Source organism: Sciurus vulgaris (genome assembly GCF_902686455.1).
Source record: "Sciurus vulgaris genome assembly, chromosome: 4".
NCBI lineage: Eukaryota > Metazoa > Chordata > Mammalia > Rodentia > Sciuridae > Sciurus > Sciurus vulgaris.
Window position 1 is genome coordinate 59,780,786 of NC_136464.1, and position 17,232 is coordinate 59,798,017.

At 34.7% G+C, this 17,232-nt stretch overlaps 1 protein-coding gene and 1 long non-coding RNA gene across 4 annotated transcripts in view; both read left to right on the forward strand.

The window, feature by feature from the left end:
* The window catches only part of CTNNA3 (catenin alpha 3), a 1,874,587-nt gene that overhangs the window by 630,461 nt on the left and 1,226,894 nt on the right, over positions 1–17,232 (forward strand). The gene's annotated exons all lie outside the window — the stretch shown is intronic.
* LOC306658661 lies at positions 164–7,471 on the forward strand. Its single transcript, XR_013763119.1, has 2 exons — positions 164–560; positions 598–7,471. It is a non-coding gene; the product is annotated as an uncharacterized lncRNA (long non-coding RNA).

A 17,232-nucleotide genomic window follows, 5' to 3' on the forward strand; every position in this document is an offset into this window, starting at 1 on the left:
TGTAAAAGAGTAACATCAAAGGAGAAATGCCCCTATGGAGTCTGTTGCAATCCTTTAGGGACAATGATAATGATATTGAAGTGGTAGATTTAAAAGACAGTATTTTTCCTGTGCATCTAATTCTTGTTCGTCCTTTTGGGTCTCGGTTCATGTACTATATCTTTGTATGCCTTGTGTGGCTCATGTGATGGTTATGATGTGACTAAATTGTAAAACACCTAAGATATAGCAAAGTATGTTATTCAGGTAGGGTCTTATTACAGCCATTCAGAGAATTCTAAGCCAGAGGCATTTTTCCCTGCCCTGTAAGAAATTCTTTCTTTCCTTACACCCTGAGAAAATGCCAGAGAAAATAAAGTATGAAATACATGGCCACTCCATTGATGAGAGACAAGGATCATCCAGATGAGTGGGAATGCTGGAAGGTCACACAAGCATACCAAAGTCATAACCAGGATAAAAAGTAAATCCAAACTTTTTTTTTTTTAAATGCCTTTTGCATTTTGGGAGAAAAAAATTTTAAAGTGGTATTAAAATTCAGGAAGAATGAACAGAATGGGGTGGTATAAGAGATTCAGACCTGAGCAGAGACTCTAGTATCTAAAATCCTGAACCACAGGTATCAGAACCATGCGGCTTGCTTGTTGAAAAGCAGTTATCTGAGGTCCAATAACCTACTGCTCTGCAGTCTTGGGAATTGTATCCTAGAATTAGAATTTTGAGAAACATGCTTGGTGGTTTTTATGCACAATCATATTTGAAAAGTGCTATATCATAAGTCAAGAGATGGACATTTTTTAACAGTTCATTTTAAGGAGTAACTAGAGGATGACACCAGAACCTCATCATATATCTTAATGTGTGTGTGTGTGTGTGTATGTGCCCGCATGTGTGCACACATGAGCATGCATGATGTTTATTTAATGACTAGTACACTGTCTATAGTTCAAGTTTCATAACATAGAGAGGAGTTCTTTTCAAGAAATTCTCTTTCTGACTTCATTTATCAAAAAATGTTTAAGTATGCTTAACAAATCCTGACTGAGTCTTAGGGTCAATATTCATTTTTCAGAATAATCAGTACTAGGTAAGAACCACCCTTTACATATGGTTCTTTAGCTGGTCTAATTTTGAAAGGCCAGTTCTGTGTTAGCACAGTGATTGGCTATGGATAGTGAACAGTGAATGCTTGCTAAATGTATGAATGGGTTTGGGTCACCAGAGGGTTTCTAGTCTTACAATATTGAAAGATTCTGCTTAGTACCTTCCTTTCGATTATGTTTCCATAGGAGTGGTAAGGAAGTATAGGAACTTACAAAAGTGCTCAAATTTAATATATAGTAAATTCTATGTGTTATTATAAAATCCTAATTTTTTAAAGGTTTTCATCTCTGCTGTACTAAATAGTCATATCTCACTTTTGTGTACATTTCAGAACTTCTTTAATAAATGTGGAAAAATCCTGTTTGACTTTACATTCAATGTTTAATTGCAGATTGTATTTAATTTAATTCAGAACTTTTTTTGTGTGTGTGGTTAATAAGCTACAGTGTCATAGTTTGGGGTCATTTAAAAGGAGGTGACTGGAACAACAATCATTAATTGGATTTGAGATACTTTTTTAACTTAAAAAGCCATTTCTGGATTTGAGACTTTTAAACTTAAATCAGGGGAGGAAGTAAATGTAGCAAGCAAAGTGCCAACATTTGAAATGAAATGGTTAATGTTCCAAGGCAATTGGAAGGCAAATATATCTTGTTAGTTTCTTATTTAATGAAAATGGTTCCATTGAAAAAATATGAAAATTTTTTATTATAAAGTACTGTCACAAGCTCAGTGCAGAGGCAAGTGCTGTGTAGAGATTAATATGAAATGTCATATTCCCTTCCTTCACAGGGGTGACCGTCCAAAGAAGATAGAGTGCTTTTTATCAAAGGGTTTCAAATGAGTGAGCAGTATAATTTTCACAGTTCCTTTTCCCTCCCTTATATTTGCAGACTTTTATAATTGATATGGTCAGATGTGATTTCAAATTAATATACACTTTTAATTTATACTTTCTTCATGATCATCCTGGTTCTAACTTGTATTAGTTTTTCAGTTTCCTATGTTCAGAAAAAAGGAAAAAACAAACAACAACAACAACAATAACAAAACCTTTGAGATGTAGTTACTTCACCAATAAAAGAATAATTATATTCATTTTTTCCTCTATTTTAAAAATTCTTAAATGCTTGAAGCATTAAGATTTTTTTCTCTCAAATATGTGTTTATGACACAAAAACTTATAGGCTCAGGATGCCTATTTATATTTGTGTTGGACATCTTCTGGAGAAAGCCTTTCACAGAGAATATTGAATTCTACTGACCTAATAAGCAAACCTTTGCAAAGTAATACTGATGAAGAAAGTGAAGAAGTTAAGCCTTTGGTTATTTAAAAATGTTGTCAAGAGGGTAAAGCTGGTAAAGAAAATAGAGGAAAATGTTCCGGCCAAGGCTACTCTGAAATGTAACTGTGTACATTGCAGCCCAGAAGTGCTTATAGTGGAGAAAATTGCAGCTGGGCTACTAGTTTTAACCTGAGGAAAAATATTTTATGTTAATTCTAACAAAACCAGATCCATTCATTTAAGAATCATTGTTTCCTAATTGGAGGATGTATCAATGAAATGAATAACTTTTAAAGGTAAGAGTAAAATGGGTCTTTTTATGAAGGATTTTGTTTTAGTCACCTTTTTCGCTGCTGTGACTAAATGACCCAAACAGAACAACTGTAGAAGAGGAAGAGTTTATTTGAGGGCTCATAGTTTCAGAGGTCTCAATCCATAGACAGCCTGTTCCATTCAGGAACAGACAGAATAAACATGGCAGAAGATGTGGCAGAGGGAAACGGTTTACATGGTGATCAGGAAGCAGAGAGAGACTCCACTCTCCAGACACAAATATATACCCAAAGCCACACCCCAATTCCCACTTTCTGTAGCTACATCCTACCACTTCAGTTGCTATTCAGTTAATCCCTACCATGGAATTAAATCACGGATTGGGTTAAGACTCTCACCAACAAATCATTTCTCCTTTCAACTTTCTTGCATTGTCTCACATGTGAACTTTTGGAGGACACCTCACATCCAAACCGTAACAAATTTTATGTTAGAAAAACTATGTCTTTCTGAGCCATCACTTTTTCTCATCCTACATAAATATTAAGCACTTATGAGTACACTTTCTATATTTTGAAAGAGCTACTACACAAATTTAAGAACCTATCTCCTTCTCTACTAGTTATTTAAGAATAATCTATATAATGAGAATCTATGTAAACCTAGAAGCCTGATTTATGTATTGTAGATAGAAATAAACCTTAGTAAGATCATTGAATTGCAGGTACGTAGAAGCACCTTGGTTGACTTTCTCTGTTGTGATTTTATCTCAGGGCCCTCACTGTTAAGATATCTGCAAAATACACATGTAGGATTGGAATGAGATCAGAGTTGGTGCTGTGAAATAACTTAAAAGACCCTTTTAAGTAGGGAAAGTTAGAGCTGACCTTCACTTGCACTTACTGGTGTAAAGTGATTGAGAAGTTGAATAGAGAAATATTTAGGATGTTTGCATTAGTCAAAGTTCTTCAGAGAAACAGAGCCAATAAGGGGTGTGTGTGTGTGTGTGTGTGTGTGTGTGTGTGTGTGTGTGTGAATGTTTAAGGAGCTAATTCCTTTAAAATAAATATTTTTATATTTATAAGTCTAAATATAAGTGTGATCATGGAAACTGGTGAGTTGGAGATGCAGGAAAGCTAATGGCTTTAGTCCCCATCTGAGTCTGAAGGTCTAAAGATCAGGAGAGTCAGTGATGTATTTTAGTCCAAAGACTGGCAGAATCAGGACCCAGAAATAGTAGAGTTTCAATTTGAATTTGAGGCAGGAAAAAGCCAGTGTTACAGTTCAAGACCATTAAGCAAGAGGAATTTGTTTTTATTCAGGGAAGAGTCAGGTCATCTAGTGATTGGATGAAGTCCATCCACATTAAAGAAGGCAATCTGCTTTACTTAGTCTACCAATTAAATCGTTTATTCTCATCTAAAATACCTTCATGGACACCTAGAATAATGTTTGACCAAATATCTAGGAACCTTGTAACCAGTCAAGATGGCATATTAAACTAAACCATTATAAGATTACATTGGATTTTAGAAGACTTGAAGATTAATTAGATATGGAATAAGGAAGAAGAAAAGTAAAAAAAAAATACTAAGTTTTGAGTTTGAGCAATGATTAATGACGTTTGCTAGGTTGAAGACATAAGGAAAAATAGCAATGTGAATGACTCAAACTAAGCTCTTTTTGATATACATATATATCTATACATACAGGTCACAAGTTGCTCCTTAATAAATTAAAGTAGTAACTCTAAGTCAGAGGGTAGAGAAAATTATGTTAGAGATATAATGTCCAAAGATGTGCCTAGGTTCTGGGAAGAGATTGAAAAAGAACTGAACTGAACTTGGATATAGCTGACCCTGGTCAGAACTCTCAATACTACACATGTAGTGTCATTTTTAGTTATATTCTCAGTTATAACTGAAATGTTGGAGAGTGTAGTGAAGTTTGATTGTTTTGTTGAAGTTGCAGAGGATCAGACAACATCCCTGACTCTGGGGATGGTCTTTTCCTGGAAGGATGAATATTATACTCTTCTGCTCTAGGACATGATTGGAGCTTGAATCCTAGGATAATGATGCTCATTTTATTATATAAGTGAATATTATTGGTGGGTTATAAATCTGGCATCTCCTGAGTTAAGCACAAGCTTTTGAATCCCTAGTGTCATTTATGTACTGAATTATTGTTTTCATTAGCATTAAACATGCAGTTTATATCATATATTTTTCACTCAATAAGTATACTTAATATGTATTTATAATGAGTTAAAATCTAAACCCAAATATGCAAAATATATCAAAATAGAGGAAGAAAATAATTATCCATTAACTCATGAGAAGTAAAGAAATAAACAAATAAATATTTGAGTATTTGCTGGTTTGAATTATCAGGCAGGAAATGTATGCTGTATTTGTATCAAATCCAGTGGAGAATTATTATAGGAGAGGCTTCTGCTAATAGAAGAAAAAAAAAAAATCAGAAACCTCCAAACCAATGCATAACTTCCCAATTTTCTTGGCTGCCATTATCTGGCTTTTTAGAATCCTGCCTTGTTGATTCATCTAGCAAAAGCCAGAGTATTTCATTGTTAACCATTTTTGACAGAGATGAATTCACCCCAGTGTGTATGGATCTGGCAGAGAGGTTTGACCTACAATTTGTCACTCAACCACCCTCTGAGAGTAAAGTTTAGTTAACATAAATTTGTTTTGTGGTGAGGATATGTTGAACAAATTGTTGGCATGAAGATTTTCTTTGAAATGGAACCTGGGTAATGATTATAATTCTTGCATTCTTACAAATGATTTTGTCTGTTTGGTTGCCAACTAGCATTCTATAATCATGTTGGAAATCCTTCACTAGTTAACTTGTCATGAAAACTCTCATGAAAGATACATATTAAAATTAATGTTTCTTCTCTCTCTATTTTTGAAAATCTTCACTCTGAAAGATAGTTTTCTTTTTAAGCAATGAAAGACATTGCTTGAAGTGGTGAATCTGTAGAAAAAGTTTACCGTATTTAGAGGTTAGGTCTCAAAATTTAATAGAACAGGACAAACCAAGTATAGTTAAAATTACTCCTAAAGAAGGAGTATATTGCAGATCAATAGATCAATATACTATTTCTCAACAGGTCATCCAGTGTATCTAGTTGAGCATAAGAAATACACATCTTTAAATACCATACTCACCAACCAGGCTAGTTGCTCATATGCTGGGACATGAGGGCATTGTGGATTAACATTTCCCATTTCACACTCTGTCCAGTCCATAGAAATTGGAAGACAGAATCTTTGATAGTATTGCCTTCTATTAACTTACATAATTAAAGTTGTGTAAGTTACATGTGTTTATGATACAACTGTAGATTCTATTCTGTTTATATTTGGCTAATCTTTTCCTAAATCTTTTAGAAGTGGGGATACTGTCATAATCTGGAGAATAGTTTTGCCATAAATCAATTAAAATTTATTTATAGATGTAAGTTTGAGGAATATGTGTTTATTCTATGATATACAATAGACATACTAAAAATATTTGCAAAAAACATCAATTGCTAATGACTCATTAAAAAAAAAGATCATGAGATATTGGGGAAAGAAATATTTTCCAGGTTCATACTTATAAAATTTATAACAAGTATATTTTAAACAAATGACAGTCACTCTCAGGTTGCTGGAATCAGTATTTTAATTTTGTTTGTTGTCCCTAGGAAACTGCTCTATTAATGTCATAGGACTTTAAGTTGTTATTATAATTTTCTTACATATTACATAATGCCTAGGGAAAATATGTTAAATATTTATAAAATAAAAGTAGTAATATTCATTTCTATTTTATTTGGTGAAACAAGCAGACAAAAACAACAATCAATATTTTTTTCTGTTTCTTGTAACTTAACTTGTATCCTATGAGTTGCTGCCTTTCCAGCAGAGCTCTGGTCAGTGATTAGAGAGTCACTGTCTTAACTTGATAAGTGATTTTGCTCAAGTCTCCTAAGAGGCTACTCAGACTTTGAAGATATAAAATTGTTATTACCACTTTAGCTACTAATGCCAAGATTATTGGTGATTATGTTTGGTTTGTGTGTTCGCATGTGTCATAATAGTCTTTGGAAGCCTCTTGGCAAATCAATTTATCTGACTCTGTGGAATCATGTAAAGAAAATAGCACTTTTTACTTAATATGATCCATTATTGGTCTGTTATAAGTAAATTTTGAATGGTATACAAATGAATTATCTTGATTTGGGAATGATGGATTTATTATTGCTTAACATATTGGTGGAAACATGTAATACATTGTGTTGTTTTGGCAGCCTTTACTGTAAAACCTGAAATGTTGACTAGATTGTTTTTCTGGAGACCTCAGACGTTTTCGACAAAAGCCACAGTTCACTATGAACCGGTTCAGATCATAGGTTATGTAGTCATGGCAAGTGATTAGGAATTGGTTATTTTCCATTTGAGAAATATAATATATAAATGAAATTTTGAATACTTTTTCCTCATATGGACTTTTTTGATTGGGAGTAGTGTTTAAATAAAATGTACCACATTCATTTCTATACTACACACACACACACACACACACACACACACACACACGTGCCAAAAAGGCTAACTTCATTAATCATAATTAAGTATAATAGCTATGAGCTTGAGTAGCACTTAATATTTTCTAATTTGAAACACTGTGTAAATTATGAAAATGTAACTAATAACTACAGTTTACCATTTAAAACATTTTGCCAGAAATCTGAATATTTTAGAGTCATTTCTTATTTTTGTAGCAGTGATTTTCAATCTTCAGCACATATTGAAGTCCTCATTCTGAATAAGAAGTTTTCTGAGACTCTCCCTTATGGTTTCTGATGAAGTATGTCTAGATTAGGGTTTGATAATTTGGATTTCTAAGTTCTCAGGTGATGTTGGTCAGAAGTTCACTTTTGAAAATCCATGCTTTAGAAAGAATTTTAAAGACTAATAGAGAAAAAGCACAGGTAATTTTTAGAGGGAAACCAATCTGGATCTCAGCTGAATTCTCAACCCACACCCTTAGGCTTGGTGATCTTGGAATAATATATAGCAAGCTCTGAAAGAAAATGGGTGCCAGCAAGAATACTATACCCAGTAAAATTAAGCTCAGATTTGATGATGAAATAACAACCTTCCATGATATACAAAAGTTAAAAGGATTCACAACTAGAAAACCTGCACTACACAACATACTCAATAAGATATTTCACAAAGGAGAAATGAAAAATAAAAGTGAAATCCAGCAAAGGAACTACAATAAAAGAACAGCAAATCAATGGAGAAACTAATTCAAATTAGTTTAAATACATCAAAATGACAGGGAATAAAAATCATATCTCAACAATAGCTTTGAATGTAAATGATGTAAACTTATCAAACAAAAGACATAGACTGGCAGATTGGATTAAAAACAAGAGCCAACAATATGCTGTCTCCAAGAGACTCACCTCACAGGCAAAGATACCCATAGACTGAAGTTAAAAGGATAGGAAAAAAATATCATTCATATGGATCTTGTAAACAAACAGGGGATTCTGTCATATCAGAAAAAGTGGACTTCCAGACAGAGTTAATCAGAAGAGACAAAGAAGAACATTTCATGTTGCTTAAGGGAATTATACATCAACAAGACATAACAATTGTAAATATTCATTCGCCCAAATGGAGCAGCTACATACATCAAACAAACCCTTCTCAATTTCAAGAAGCAAATAGACCACAGCACAATGATAATGGGCAACTTTAACACACCTCTCTCACCACTGGATAGATCCTCCAAACAATAAATAAATAAGCTATAGAACTAAGAAATACAATTAATAATTTAGACTCTGGCAGTGGGCTCCTCCCACATGACCAGCTTCTCTAGCTTTTCGGAGCAGGCCCCCCAGTGAGACCCTTTCTGCACAGAACCAGCTCCAAGTCCCAGAGCCAGCACAGTGAGCTCCGGCCCGCAGGCAGCTTCTGGGACCAGGGCAGGGCAGCCAGAGACTTCTACAGGTGGCCCTGCCCCACCTCCGGCCGCAGGCTCTTTCCACAGGGTGATCCAAGATGGCAGACTAGAGGATGAATGCATCTCCAGTCGCTCCAGAACCCAGGATTCAAGAAGGGGAGGCATTGAGAGGCTCGGACTAAAATAGTGCCATGGGATGAGTCTCCCCCACTGGGTGAAGCTTGGCCCGGGTGGCAGGCCCAGATAGGGACAGCTTATCAGAGCAGGGCAGGGCAGTTAGTGTCTTCCCCAGGTAGCCCTGCTCACTCTGGTAGTGGTCTCCTCCCACAGGGCCAGCTTCTTGGAGCAGGACCCCTAGTGACAGCCTTTCCCCACAGAGCCAGCTCCAAGCCCTGGAACGAGTAGCGGGCTAAGGGCAGTTTGTTCAGAAGTACTGCATTATCAAGTTCCTCCAAGACTTCAGGCTACTGAAGGATGGGAGGTGATACACTGGAAATCTATAGGGATACTATAAGCCAATAGAGGAAATCTACAATATAACAGCGTCCCACTGACATCTGACCAATATGAGAAAACAAGGGAAGAAAATGTTCCAAACAAACCTAGATACTATATCAATAAAACCCAATGACAGCACAGCAGAAGAAATGTCAGAAAGGGAGTTCAGAATGTACATAATGAAAACAATCAGGGAAGCAAATGAGGAGATGAAAGAGCGAATGCAGGCATTGAAGGAGGAGATGAAAGAGCAAATGCAAGCATTAAATGATCACACCAATCCACAGTTAAAAGAACAAATACAGGGGCAAAGATCGTTACAATAAAGAGTTAGACATATTGAAAAAAAATCCTTAAAATGAAGGAAACAATAAACCAAGTTAAAAACTCCATAGAAAGCATAACCAATAGGATAGAACACCTGGAAGACAGAACCTCAGATATTGAAGACAAAATATTTAATCTTGAAAACAAAGGTGACCAGAGAAGATGGTAAGAAATCATGAACAGAATCTACAAGAATTATGGGATATCATTAAAAGGCCAAATTTAAGAATTATTGGGATTGAGGAAGGCTTAGAGAAACAAACCAAAGGAATGAACAATCTATTCAATGAAATAATATCAGAAAATTTCCCAAATCTGAAGAATGAAATGCAAAATCAAGTTCAAGAGGCTTATAGGACTCCAAATATACAAAATTACAACAGACCCACACCAAGGCACATTATTATGAAAATACCTAACATACAAAATAAAGACAGAATTTTAAAGGCCGTGAGAGAAAAGAATCAAATGACATTCAGGGGGAAACCAATAAGAATATCAGCAGATTTTTCAATCCAGACCCTAAAAGCTAGAAGGGCCTGGAACAACATTTACCAAGCCCTGAAAGAAAATGGATGCCAACCAAGAATTTTATACCCAGCAAAAGTTACTTTCAGATTTGACTACGAAATAAGATTCTTCCATGATAAACAAAAGCTAAAGGAATTTACAAAAAAAAAAAGCCAGCATTACAGAACATTCTCAGCAAAATATTCCATGAGGAAGAGATGAAAAAGAACGATACAAATCAGCAATGGGAGGAACTAGGCTAAAGGAATAGCCAAATAAAGCAGACACCAAATCTTGTTAAAAAACAAAAAAGAGTCAAATGACTGGGAATACAAATCACATCACAATAATAACCCTGAATGTTAATGGCCTGAACTCATCAATCAAAAGACATAGACTGGCAGATTGGATTAAAAAGAAAAATCCAACAATATGCTGCCTACAAGAGACTCATCTCATAGAAAGAGATACCCATAGACTAAAGGTGAAAGGATGGGAAAAAACATACCATGCACACAGACATAGCAAAAAAGCTGGAGTATCCATCCTCATTTCAGATAATGTGGACTTCAAGCCAAAACTAATCAGAAGGGATAAAGAAGGACATTACATACTGCTTAAGGGAAGCATAAATCAGCAAGATATAACAATCATAAATATCTATGCCCCGAACATTGGCTCTTCCATGTATGTCAAAAAAATCCTTCTCAATTCCAGAAATCAAATAGACCACAACACAATAATACTAGGTGATTTTAACACATCTCTCTCACCACTGGATAGATCTTCCAAACAAAACTTGAATAAAGAAACCATAGATCTCAGTAACACAATCAACAATTTAGACTTAACCTACATATATAGAATATACCATCCAACAAAGAGCAAATACACTTTCTTCTCAGCAGCACATGAATCCTTCTCTAAAATAGACCATATTTTATGCCACAAAGCTACTGTTAGCAAATACAAGAAGATAGACATACTACCTTGTACTCTATCATATCATAATGAATTGAAATTAGAAATAAATGACAGAATAAAAAACAGAAACTTCTCCAATACCTGGAGATTAAGTAATAAGCTATTATATGATGAATGGATAACGGAAGACATCAGCAGGGAAATAAAAAAATTCTTAGAAGTAAACGAGAACAAAGACATCATATCAAAATCTCTGGGACACTATGAAAGCAGTACTTAGAGGAAGATTTATTTCATGGGACACATTCAACAAAAGAAGTAGAAATCAACAAATAAATGACAACACTATAGCTCAAAGCCCTAGAAAAAGAAGAGCAGATCAATACCAAAAGTAGTAGGAGATAGGAAATAGTTACATCAGAGTCCAAATCAACGGAATTGAAACAAAAGAAACAACCAGAAAAATTAACAGTATAAATAGTTAGTTCTTTGAAAAAATACACAAAATTGATAAGCTCTTAGCCACACTAACAAAGAGAAAGAGGGAGAAAACTCAAATTACTAATTTTTGGAATGCACAAGGAAATATCACAACATACACAATTGAAATTCAAAACATAATTAGAAGCTATTTTGAAAATCTATATTCCAACAAAACAGAAAACCTTGAAGACATTAACAAGTTTCTAGAAACTTATGAATTACCTAAACTGAACGAGGAGGACATACACAACTTAAATAAATCAATTTCAAGCAATGAAATAGAAGAGGTCATCAAAAGCCTACCAACAAAGAAAAGTCCAGGACCAGATGGGTTCTCAGCCGAGTTCTACAAAACCTTTAAAGAAGAGCTCATTCCAATACTCCTCAAAGTATTCCATGAAATAGAAGAGGAGGGAACCCTCCCAAACTCATTCTATGAAGCCAATATCACCCTGATACCTAAACCAGACAGAGACACATCGAGGAAAGAAAATTTCAGACCAATATCCTTAATGAACATCGACACAAAAATTCTCAACAAAATTTTAGCAAATCGCATACAGAAATATATTAAAAAGATAGTGCACCACGATCACGTGGGTTTTATCCCAGGGATGCAAGGTTGGTTCAGCATCCGGAAATCAATGTCATTCACCATATCAACAGACTAAAAGTTAAGAATCACATGATAATTTCAATAGATGCAGAAAAAGCATTCGATAAAATACAGCATCCCTTCATGCTCAAAACACTAGAAAAAATTGGGGTAGTGGGAACATTCCTTAGCATTGTAAAGGCTATCTACGCTAAGCCCATGGCTAATATCATTCTAAATGGTGAAAAACTGAAAGCATTCCCCCTAAAAACTGGAACAAGACAGGGATGCCCTCTCTTACCACTTCTATTCAACATCATCCTTGAGACTCTAGCCAGAGCAATTAGACAAACCAAAGACATTAAAGGGATACGAATTGGAAAAGAAGAACTCAAACTATCCCTGTTCGCTGATGACATGATTATATATTTAGAGGAACCTGGAAATTCCACCAGAAAACTTTTAGAACCCATAAGTGAATTCAGTAAAGTAGCAGGTTACAAGATCAATGCCCATAAATCCAATGTATTTTTATACATAAGTGATGAATCTTCAGAAAGAGAAATTAGGAAAACTACCCCATTCAAAAGAGCATCAAAAAAAAAAAAAAATACTTGGGAATCAATCTCACAAAAGACGTGAAAGACCTCGACAATGAGAACTACAGAACACTAAAGAAAGAAATTAAAGAAAACCTTAGAAGATGGAAAGATCTTCCATGTTCTTGGATAGGCAGAATTAATATTGTCAAAATGGCCATACTACCAAAAGTGCTATGCAGATTCAATGCAATTCCAGATAAAATCCCAATGACCTACCTTACAGAAATAGAGCAAGCAATCATGAAATTCATCTGGAAGAATAAAAAACCCAGAATAGCTAAAGCAATTCTCAGTAGAAAGAGCGAAGCAGGGTATATCCCAATACCAGATCTTCAACTCTTTTACAAAGCAAGAGTAACAAAAACAGCATGGTATTGGTACCAAAATAGACAGGTAGATTAATGGTACAGAATAGAGGTCATGGACACAAACCCAAATAAATACAATTTTCTCATAGTAGACCAAGGTGCCAAAAATATGCAATGGAGAAAAGATAGCCTCTTCAACAAATGGTGCTGGGAAAATTGGAAAACCATATGCAACAGAATGAAATTAAACCCCTATCTCTCACCCTGCACAAAACTCAACTCAAAATGGATCAAGGACCTCAGAATCAGACCAGAGACCCTGCATCTTATAGAAGAAAAAGTAGGGCCAAACCTTCAACTTGGTGGCTTAGGATCAGACTTCCTTAACAGGACTCCCATAGCACAAGAAATAAAAGCAAGAATCAATAACTGGGATAGATTCAAACTCAAAAGCTTTCTCTCAGCAAAGGAAACAATCAGTAATGTGAAGAGAGAGCCTACCGAGTGGGAGAATACCTTTGCCACTCATACTTCAGATAGAGCGCTAATTTCCAGAATCTATAAAGAACTCAAAAAACTCTACACCAAGAATACAAATAATCCAATCAACAAATGGGCTAAGGAAATGAACAGACACTTCACAGAAGAAGATATACAAGCATCAACATACATATGAAAAAATGTTCAACATCTCTAGTAATAAGAGAAATGGAAATCAAAACTACCCTAAGATTTTATCTCACCCCAATTAGAATGGCGATTATCAAGAACAGAAGCAACAATAGGTGTTGGCGAGGATGTGGGGAAAAAGGTACACTCATACATTGCTGGTGGGGTTGCAAATTAGTGCAGCCACTCTGGAAAGCAGTATGGAGATTCCTCAGAAATCTTGGAATGGAACCTCCATTTGACCCAACTATCCCACTCTTTGGCCTATACCCAAAGGACTTAAAATCAGCATACTATAGAGATACAGCCACATCAATGTTCAATGCTGCTCAATTCACCGTAGCCAGATTGTGGCACCAACCTAGATGCCCTTCAGTTGATGAATGAATAAAGAAACTGTGGCATATATATACAATGGAATATTACTCCGTCATGAAGAATGATAAAATTATGGCATTTGCAGGCAAATGGATGAAACTGGAGAATATCATGCTAAGTGAGATAAGCCAATCTCAAAAAACTAAAGGACGAATGATCTCGCTGATAAGCAGATGAGGACATATAATGGGCGGTAGGAGGGGTTAGCATTAGGGTTAGTGTTAGGGTTAGGGTTAGGGATATGGAGGGTGGTAAGAATGGAGGAAGGAAGGACTGTATAGAGGGAAAAGAGGGGTAGGAGGGGTGGGGGGGGAAGGGAAAAACATAACAGAATGAATCAAACAACATTACCCTATATAAATTTATGATTACACAAATGGTATGCCTTGAATCCGTGTACAAATAGAGAAACAACATGTATCCCATTTGTTTAAAAAAATAAAAAATTAATAATTTAGACTTAACAGACATATATAGAATATTTCATCTATCAATAACTGAATATACTTTTTTTTCAGCAGCACATGGATTCTTCTGTAAAATAGACCACATATTAGGCCAGAAAGCAACTCTTAGCAAATAAAAAAAAATAGAAATATAACCTGCATCCTATCAGATCATGATGGAATGAAATTGTAAATCAATGATAAAATAAAAAATAGAAGCTACTCTAACACCTGGAGACTAAAAAATATGCTAATGAATGACAAAGGGATAGTAGAAGAAATCAGGGATGAAATAAAAAAATACTTAAATAAGAATAAGATAAATAAGAATAGTGATACAATACACTAAATCTCTGGGACACTATGAAGACAGTGTTAAGAGGAAAGTTCATTTTATTGAGCTCATTCATTAAAAGAATAGAAAACCCTAAAAAAGAAGAATAAATCAACATCAAACGCAGTAAAAGACAGGAAATAATTAAAATCACAGCTGAAATCAATGAAATTGAAACAGAAGAAACAATCCAAAAATTTGACAAAAATAAACATTTGTTTCTGTGAAAATAATCAATAAAATTGATAAATCCTTAGCCAAGCTAATAAAAAGAGAGAGAAAATTCAAATTACTAAAATTTGCAATGAAAAAGAAAATATCATGATGGACACTACTGAAATATAGACAATAATCAAAACCTATTTTGCAAATTTATAATCTAGTAAAATAGAAAATCTTGAAGATATCAACAAATTTCTCAAGACTTATGACCTACCTAAATTGAATCAGGAGGACATAGAAAATTTAAACAGATCATTTTCAAGCAATTAAATTAAAGATGCCTTCAAAAGCTTACCAAGAAAGAAAAACCTAAGACCAGATGGAAACTCAGGTAAGTTCTACAAGACCTTCAAAGAGGAACTAACACCAATCCTCCTCAAATTACTCTATGAAATAGAAAAAGAAAGAACCCTTCTAAGCCCATTTTATGAAGCTAGTATCACCATGATACTAAAACAAGACAAAGACACATCAAGGAAAGAATATTTCAGACCAATATCCCTAAAGAACATTGATGGAAAAATTCTTAATAAAATACTGGCAAATTGCATACAAAAACATTAAAAAGGTAGTGCACCACGATCACTGGGGTTCATACCAGGGATGCAAGATTTTATCAACATATGGATATCAATAAACATTATTCATCACATCAATAGACTTAAAGACAAGAGTCACATGACAATCTTAATAGATGCAGTAAAAGCATTCGATAAAACACAATATCCATTCATGTTCAAAACACTAGAAAAACTGTGAATAGTAGGAACATACCTCAACCTTGAAAATCTATGTATGTTAAACCCAAGGCCAACATCATCCTAATTGGAGAAAAATTGAAAGCATTCCCTCTAAGAACTGGAACAAAAGAGGGATGCCCTCCTTCACCATTTCTATTCAAAATAGTCCTGGACACTAGACAGAGCAATTATGCAGAAGAAAGAAATTAAAGGAATTTGAATAGGAAAAGAAGAAATCAAACTATCCCTATTTGCTGATGACATGATTCTATATTTAGAAGACCCAAAAAACTCCACCAGAAAACTGCCAGAACTCATAAATGAATTCAGCAAAGTAACAGGATATAAAATGACCACAATTATAAATCAATTGTGTTCTTATACATCAGTGATAAATCAAGTGAAAGAGAAATTAGGAAAACTATCCCATTCACAATAGCCTCAAAGAAAAGGATAGGCAGAATTAATATTGTCAAAATGGCCATACTACCAAAAGCACTATACAGATTTAATGCAATTTCTGTTAAAATTCCAATGATGTTCTTCATAGAAATAGAAAAAGCAGTCATGAAATTCATTTGGAAAGATAAGAGACCCAGAATAGCCAAAGCAATCCTCATTAAGATAGGTGAAGCAGAAGGCATCCAATACAATACCTTAAATTATTCTACAGAACTACAGTAACAAAAATGGCATGGTACTGGCCCAAAAAACAGACATAAAGACCAATGGTACAGAATAGAAGACACAAAGACAAACCCACATAAATATGGTTATCTCATACTAGACAAAGGTGCCATAAACATACATTGGAGAAAAGATATCCTCTTCAATAAATGGTGCTGGGAAAACTGGAAATCCATATGTAATAAAATAAAATTAGACCCCTATCTCTCACCCTGCACAAAATTCAAAGTGGATCAAGGATCTAGGAATTGGACCAGAGACCTTGCGCCTACTAGAAGAAAACGTAGAGCCAATTTTCCATCATGTTGGCTTAGGAACCAATGTCCTCAACAAAACTCCTTAAGCACAAGAAGTAAAATGAAGAATCAATAAATGGGATTGTGTCAAATTAAAAAGCTTCTTCACAGCAAAAGAAACATGAAAAACATGAAGAGAGAGCCTACAGAATAGGGGTAAATCTTTGCCACCTGCACCTTAGATAGAAAGCATTAATCTCCAGGATATACAAAGAACTCAAAAAATTCAACACCAAAAACCCTAAATAACCCAGTCACTAAATGGTCAAGGAATTGAACAAATACTTCACAAAAGAAGAAATACAAATGGTCAACAAATTTATGAATAAATGTTCAATATTTCTAGGAATTAGAGAAATGAAAATTCAAACTACACTGAGATTTCATATCTCTCTAATCAGAATGGCTATTATCAAGAATACAAGTAACAGTATTTGTTCACGAGGATGTGGGGGAAAAGGTCTACTCATACATTGCTGGTGGAATTTTGCAAATTGGTGCAACTACTCTGGAAAGCAGTATGCAGATTCCTCAGAAAACTTGGAATGGAAACACC